The following is an 8017-nucleotide window of genomic DNA, read 5'->3' on the forward strand; positions in this document are numbered from 1 at the left end:
TGGTCAAGATAATGTGTTTATGTGATGTTGACAATGGAATGAATGTTCCCTCGGTCACCAGATACAGTATAACTCTCCTGTTCTCGTATCAGTATCATGGGATGCTTATACCCACCTCTGGGGGCAGATGGGAGTCTTAGGGTAATGGTTTATCAAAAAGACAGTTTCTCCAACAGTGCTGCTCCCTGTAGTACTATATGGTACTGAGGTGCCAATATTTCCATCAATCATGTTCCCTGCTCATTTACGACCACTGCCATGAACCGAGCACCCGCATTGAATTGATTTGAAACGGTGGCCCAAAAGTAAGACTCAACCATGGGTGAATAAATGGTATATACCACTGAAAACCAACTCATTTGCAGGTCACACAATAGCTTTATTCATTTGCTCCTTTAATACAGTTCACGTAATCTATAAGCTTGTAGTACAGCCATTTGGGCTAAGATATTTTCCTTGCCCAAGCCAACTTTTAATCTCCATTATTCTAAATTGTGACGCACAGACTTAACTGATCCAGCCTGTCACATTCAACGTGCCTCTTCACCAAACAGTGATCAGAAAGGGATAGGAGATTTGGAGAGAGTAAAACAGGAACTGATAACAATCCTTTGCTCTACAGCAGAATTGGGCAAATTGCTGAAACCATACACTCGGGTAAATATTTTTTTAATCAGTCCACCTTTTAGGTGGTGACTTACTTTACAAATTGACCAGCTTTAAAAATGAGGGTGTCTGCCCCCCAGTGTGAGAATGTACTTGGTCCGAATGTCAGATGCAAGAACTGGGCCCCACTTGTTTTTGGAACGGCAGTGAAATGCATGCAAATGCCAAATTGGCACCTAGCACCCATGTCAAATCTAGACATGGCCTCCCTAGATTCCTCAACCCAAGAGGATGGTAAACAGTGTTCAGTGTTCTAGGCATTTGAATTCATCACACCAGTGAGTAAATAGACGCAAAATGCTGCAGTAACTCAGCGGGACAGGCAGCATCTCTGGATAGAAGAAATGGGTGATGTTTCGGGTTGAGACCCTTCGACACCCATTCCTTCTATCCAGAGATGCTGCCTGTCCCGTTGAGTTACTCTGGCATTTTGTGTCTGTCTTCATTTTAAACCAACATCTGCAGTTCCTTCCAACAAACCAGTGAGTGGGGTTTAGATTACAGATGCCACTTCATTGGACTTGGTGGGAGGGTTTCTACTGACATACACTTGTAACTCCACCCTATCTTACAACACAGCGGCGTGAACATTGAAATTTTAGGTAACACTCCACCCCCATTCTACCCCCCCACCCACCTCTCTACCCTGTGCCCCAAGTGGGTACGCACCCATTGCTCCCGCTATCCCGTCCCCCTATCCCTCCCCCCCCAAATCCTTCCACCTATATCCCTTCCTCTGACTTCTCATTTCACCCCTCTCCTTACCTTACACCATTTTGTCTGATTTTTATTTCTTGCCTTTGTCTACTACCAATCCCCCCCCCACTCACTATCCACCTATCACTTACCAGGCTTTGTCCCACCCATACCTCTCTTTACCAGCTTTCTCCCACCTACTCCTTCAATCTGAAGGGTCCCAGCCCGAAAGGTTGCCTGTCCATGTTCTCCAGAGATGATGCCTGACACACTGAGTTACTCCAGCACTTGGTATTTTTTTAAATAACTTTGTCAATATTAGCTAGTTTTCTGACCACCTTCTACCGGCTCCTAATTCTCTCTCTATGATGCTTGTCTGTATGTGAAAGTCCTTCCATTAAGCAAAAAATCTGTGATGGAACTGAATGCAGTTAGGGAACAAATTTAAAGAAAGACAAATCATGCAGTGCTTTAAGCTATGTTGCCGTGGCAACGGTATTGCCAACAGCTGTTATGGAAAACTCTGAGTAGCTCAACCAGTCCATCCAAGGAAGGGTTTAGACATGACATTTCAGCTAAAGATCAGTGAGGTGTTTTGCAGAACCACTTCAGTTAAAACTATCTAAATTACTGTAGTAAACACAGATATCACGAGGGCTATTGTTCTTGCATAGGGCCAGTATGAACTCAGTGGGCTGAAGGCTTCCTTTGCTATGATTGTTTTTTGATTTTGGGTAAGATGGTGCAGTGCCCTCCATAATGTTTGGGACAAAGACCCACCATTTATTTATTTGTCTCGGTACTCCACAATTTGAGATTTGTAATAGAAATAAAATCACATGTGGTTAAAGTGCACATTGTCAGATATTTATACAGTTTGGTTTAACCATGTAGAAATTACAGCAGTGTTTATACATAGTCCCCCCATTTCAGGGCACCATAATGTTTGGGGCACATGGCTTCAGAGGCGTTTGTAATTGCTCAGGTGTGTTTAAATGCCTCCTTAATGCAGGTATAAGAGAGCTCTCAGTACACAGTCTTTCTTCCAGTCTTTCCATCAACTTTGGAAACTTTTATTGCTGTTTATCAACATGAGGACCAAAGTTGTGCCAATGAAAGTCAACAAAGCCATTATGAGACTGAGAAACCAAAATAAAACTGTTAGAGACATCAGCCAAACTTTAGGCTTACCAAAATCAACTGTTTGGAACATCATTAAGAAGAAAGAGTGCACTAATGAGCTTATTAATCATAAAGGGACTAGCAGGCCAAGGAAGACCTCCACAGCTGATGACAGAAGAATTCTCTCTATAATAAAGAAAAATCCCCGACAAATCTGTCCGACAGATCAGAAACACTCTTCAGGAGTCAGGTGTGGATTTGTCAATGACCACTGTCTGCAGACGACTTCATGAACAGAAATACAGAGGCTACACTGCAAGATGCAAACCACTGCTTAGCCACAAAAATAGGATGGCCAGGTTACAGTTTGCCAAGAAATACTTAAAAGAGCAACCACAGTTCTCGAAAAAGGTCTTGTGGACAGATGAGACGAAGATGAACTTATATCAGAGTGATGGCATGAGCAAAGTATGGAGGAAAGAGGTAACTGCCCAAGATCCAAAGCATACCACCTCATCTGTGAAACACGGTCAAGTCAAGTCAAGTCAATTTTATTTGTATAGCACATTTAAAAACAACCCACGTTGACCAAAGTGCTGCACATCTGATTAGGAAAAAAAAGAAACATACAGTGGCAGGCAGCCAAACACAACGGCGCGGCCATCTTGAACAAAATGTTTAACTAAAGCAGAATGGTGTGGTGGGGGTGTTATGGCCTGGGCATGTATGTCTTCTGAAGGAACTGTTTCACTTATTTTCATTGATGATACAACTGCTGATGGTAGTAGCATAATGAATTCTGAAGTGTAGAGACACATTCTACCTGCTCAAGTTCAAACAAATGCCTCAAAACATTGGCCTGCGGTTCATTCTACAGCAAGACAATGATCCCAAATATATTGCTGAAGCAACAAAGGAGTTTTCAAAGCTAAAAAATGGTCAATTCTTGAGTGGCCAAGTCAATCACCCGATCTGAACCCAATTGAGCATGCCTTTTATATGCTGAAGAGAAAACTGAAGGGGACTAGCCCCCAAAACAAGCATAAGCTAAAGTCTCGCCATTCCGGGAATTAACCTAGTAAACCTACGCTGCACACCCTCAATAGCAAGAATATCCTTCCTCAAATTTGGAGACCAAAACTGCACAGAGTACTACAAGTGCAGTCTCACTAGGGCCCTGTACAACTGCAGAAGGACCTCTTTGCTCCTATACTCAACTCCTCTTGTTATGAAGGCCAACATTCCATTGGCTTTCTTCACTGCCTGCTGTACCTGCATACTTCCTTTCAGTGACTGATGCACTAGGACACCCAGATATCGTTGTACGTCCTCTTTTCCAACTTGACACCATTTAGATAATAATCTGCCTTCCTATTCTTACCACCAAAGTGGATAACCTCACACTTATTCACATTAAACTGCATCCGCCCACTCACACAACCTGTCCAAGTTACCCTGCAACCTCATAGCATCTTCCTCACAGTTCACACTGCCACCCAGCTTTGTATCATCTGCAAATTTGCTAATGGTACTTTTAATCCCTTCATCCAAGTCATTAATGTACATTGTAAATAGCTGCGGTCCCAGCACTGAGCCTTGCGGTACCCCACTAGTTACTGCCTGCCATTCTGAAAGGGACCCATTTATCCCCACTCTTTGCTTTCTGTCTGCCAACCAATTTTCTATCCATTTCAGTCCCCTACTCCCAATACCATGTGCTCTAATTTTGCCCACTAATCTCCTATGTGGGACCTTGTCGAAGGCTTTCTGAAAGTCAAGGTACACAAATCCACCGGCTCTTCCCTGTCAATTTTCCTAGTTACATCCTCAAAAATTTCCAGAAGAGTAGTCAAGCATGATTTCCCCATCGTAAATCCATGCTGACTTGGAACGATCTTGTTACTGCTATCCAAATGCTCCGCAATTTCCTCTTTTATAATTGACTCCAGCATCTTCCCCACCACTGATGTCAGACTAACTGGTCTATAATTTCCTGTTTTCTCTCTCCCTCCTTTCTTAAAAAGTGGGGTAACATTAGCTACCCTCCAATCCACAGGAACTGATCCTGACCATCAGGCCCTGGGGATTTATCAGCCTTCAGTCCCATCAGTCTACCCAACACCATTTCCTACCTAATGTGAATTTCCTTCGGTTCCTCCGTCACCCCAGGATCTCTGGCCACTGGAACATCTGGGAGATTGTTTGTATCTTCCTTAGTGAAGACAGATCCAAAGTACCGGTTCAACTCGTCTGCCATTTCCTTGTTTCCCATAATAAATTCCCCTGCTTCTGTCTTCAAGGGTCCCACATTTACCTTGAATATTTTTTTCCTCTTCACATACCTAAAAAAGCTTTTACTATCCTCCTTTATATTATTGGCTAGCTTTTCTCCCCGTATTGCCTTTTTAGGTATCTTCTGTTGCTCTTTAAAAGAGTCCCGATCCTCTGGCTTCCCACTCTTCTTTGCTATGTTATATTTCTTCTCTTTTATTTTTATGCTGTCCTTGACTTCCCTTGTCAGCCATGGGTGCCTTTACTCTCCTTAGAATCTTTCCTCCTCTTTGGGATAAATTGATCCTGCAACTTCTGTATTAATCCCAGGAATACCTGCCATTGCTGTTCCACCATCTTCCCTGCTAGGGCCTCCTTCCAGTCAAATCTGGCCAGCTCCTGCTTCATGCCTCTAATCCCCTTTGCTATACTGTAATACTGACACTTCCGATTTTCCCTTCTCCCTCTCAATTTGTAGAGTAAAACTTATCATATTGTGATCACTGCCTCCTAATGGCTCTTTTACCTTGGGTTCCCTTATCAGATCAGGTTCATTACACAACACTAAATCCAGAATTGCCTTCTCCCTGGTAGGCTCCAGTACAAGCTGTTCTAAGAACCCATCTCGGAGGCACTCCACAAACTCCCTTTCCTGGGGTCGAGTACCACCCTGATTTTCCCAGTCTACCTGCATGTTGAAATCACCGATAACCACCGTAGCATTACATTTGCGACATGCCAATTTTAGCTCTTGATTCAACTTGCACCCTATGTCGAAGCTACTGATTGGGGGCCTGTCGATAACTCCAATTAGGGTCTTTTTACCCTTATAATTCCTCATATCTATCCATACTGATTCTACATCTCCTGATTCTATGTCACCCCTTGCAAGGGAATGAATATCATTCCTCACCAACAGAGCGACCCCACCCCCTCTGCCCACCTGTCTGTCTTTTCTATATGTTGTGTACTCCTGAATATTCAGTTCCCAGCCCTGGTTCTCTTGTAGCCATGTCTCTGTAATTCCCACAACATCATACTTGCCAATGTCTAACTGAGCCTCAAGCTCATCCACTTTATTTTTTATACTTCGCACATTTAAATACAACACTTTCACTTCGGTATTCATCTCCCCTCTCACACCGGTCACCATTGGCCCTGACCTTACTCTCTTATCCCATCTAGAACTTTCCTTCCCATTTATTCGAGAGTCCTTTGCAATTTCTCCTGTATTTGCTTCCTCTTTAACTCCATCTTCATATTCCCAATTTGTCAACCCCTCCCCCCCACTACTTAGTTTAAAGCCACACGTGTAGCACTAGCAAACCTGCCTGCCAGAATGTTGGTCCCCCTGCTGTTAAGGTGCAACTCGTTCCTTTTGTACAGGTCACCCCTACCCCAGAAGAGATCCCAGTGGTCTAGAAATCTAAATCCCTGTTCCCCGCACCAGCCCCTCAGCCATACATTCATATCCCCAATCTCTCTGTTCCTGCTCTCACCAGCATGAGGTACAGGTAACAGTCCAGAGATAACCACCCTCGACGTCCTACTTCTCAGTCTTCTTCCTAACTCTCTAAACTCACGTTGCAGTATCTCCTTCCTCTTCCTCCTGACGTCGTTCGTGCCCATGTGCACAACTACTTCCGGTTGATCGCCTTCCCTCGCTAGGATGTTCTGAAGCCGGTTCATGATGTCTTGAACTCTGGCACCAGGGAAGCAACAGACCATCCTCAAGTCCCACCTGCCGCCACAGAATCTACTGTCCGTACCTCGGACAATGGAGTCACCCACTACTATGGCTCTTCCTGACTTCGGTCTCCCCAGTCGAGTCTCCTTGCCTGGATTAGAGCCACCAACCTGTCCGCCGCTTGGACTGGAAGCGTCTTCTGCCCCGACAGCTCCCAAGAGGGTGTACCTGTTTGCAATAGGCACAGCCACCGGGGTCTCCCGGAGTCCACGTTCACTCCCCTTTGAAACAGTCTCCCACCTTCGCTTGACCTGGACCCTTGGCATGACAGCCTCACAGTAGGTCCTGTCCAGGAAACTCTCGCATTCCCGGATGGCCCTGAGGTCATCCAGCTGCTTTTCCAACTCCACCACACGTCCATTCAGGAGCTGCACCTGGACACAGTTCTTGCAGGTTTAGCTCCCAGAAGCTCCAGCTGAGTCCCTACTTTCCCACATCCTGCAGGAAACACACTGCACCAACTTATCTGCCATTACTTTAGTGTCATTGGATTGATTGATTACTTTATTATCACATGTGGCATGTCACTGTGAAATTCTTTGTTTTGCATACCGTACACAATATGTATGTAAAGAGTCGCCACATATAGGGCGACAACAGAGTTATAAGTACAAAGTTTGTTCTCGGCGCCTCCCCCCCCACGCCGGGTCCCTCTAAGGGGCGGCACAATGGCGCAGCTGGTAGAGCTGCTACCTCACAGCGCCAGGATCCCACGATCGATCGTGATCTCAGGTGCTATCTATACGGAGTTTGTATGTTCCCTCTGTGACCACACGGGTTTCCTCCGAGTGCTCAGGTTTCCCAAAGACGTGCACGTTTTTAGATTAGTTGGCCTTTGCAAATTGCCCCTAGTGTGTAGGGAGAGGATGAGAAAGTGAGATAACATAGAATCGATGGTCGGCGTGGGCCAAAGTGTCTGTTTCCAGTTTATTGCACACCCCAGTTTCACAGCCAGTGAGGCAGCCAAACATGATAGCAATGCGCACAAACTACCAAGACGCATGTGTAATGACCTTGTGTGGGTGGGTGGGTGGACATGTTTCCAATCAGTCTCCTTGCCATTTGAGCAAGACCTCTATCTGTTCGGGCTTTGTTGAGTGGCTGGTCTGCAATGACCATCCCACATCAAAAGAATTCCTGTCCAGGCATCTTCCATTCATCTGATCTGTAGAGGAAACAGCTTACCCTTCATCATGAGACCACCTGAGAAAAGAAAGTACGTAAACCAGAAATGCAGAGCTAAAAATCTACCCTCGGATTTGATGTTAGTCATATGTAAAGCTGGTGTCAATTAAAAATGACTGTCATAGAAGCCCGACTTTAGTTTAGTTTTAGTTTAGAGATACAATGCAAAAACAGGCCCTTCGACCCACCGAGTCTGCACCGACCAGCGATCCCCGCACATTAACACTATCTTACACACACTAGGGACAAGACAATTTTACATATACACCAAGCCAATTAACCTATATACCTGTATGTCTTTGGAGTGATTGGAATGAACATTTATTAATT

This window comes from Rhinoraja longicauda, chromosome 9, assembly GCF_053455715.1.
Source record: "Rhinoraja longicauda isolate Sanriku21f chromosome 9, sRhiLon1.1, whole genome shotgun sequence".
NCBI classification, from domain to species: domain Eukaryota; kingdom Metazoa; phylum Chordata; class Chondrichthyes; order Rajiformes; family Arhynchobatidae; genus Rhinoraja; species Rhinoraja longicauda.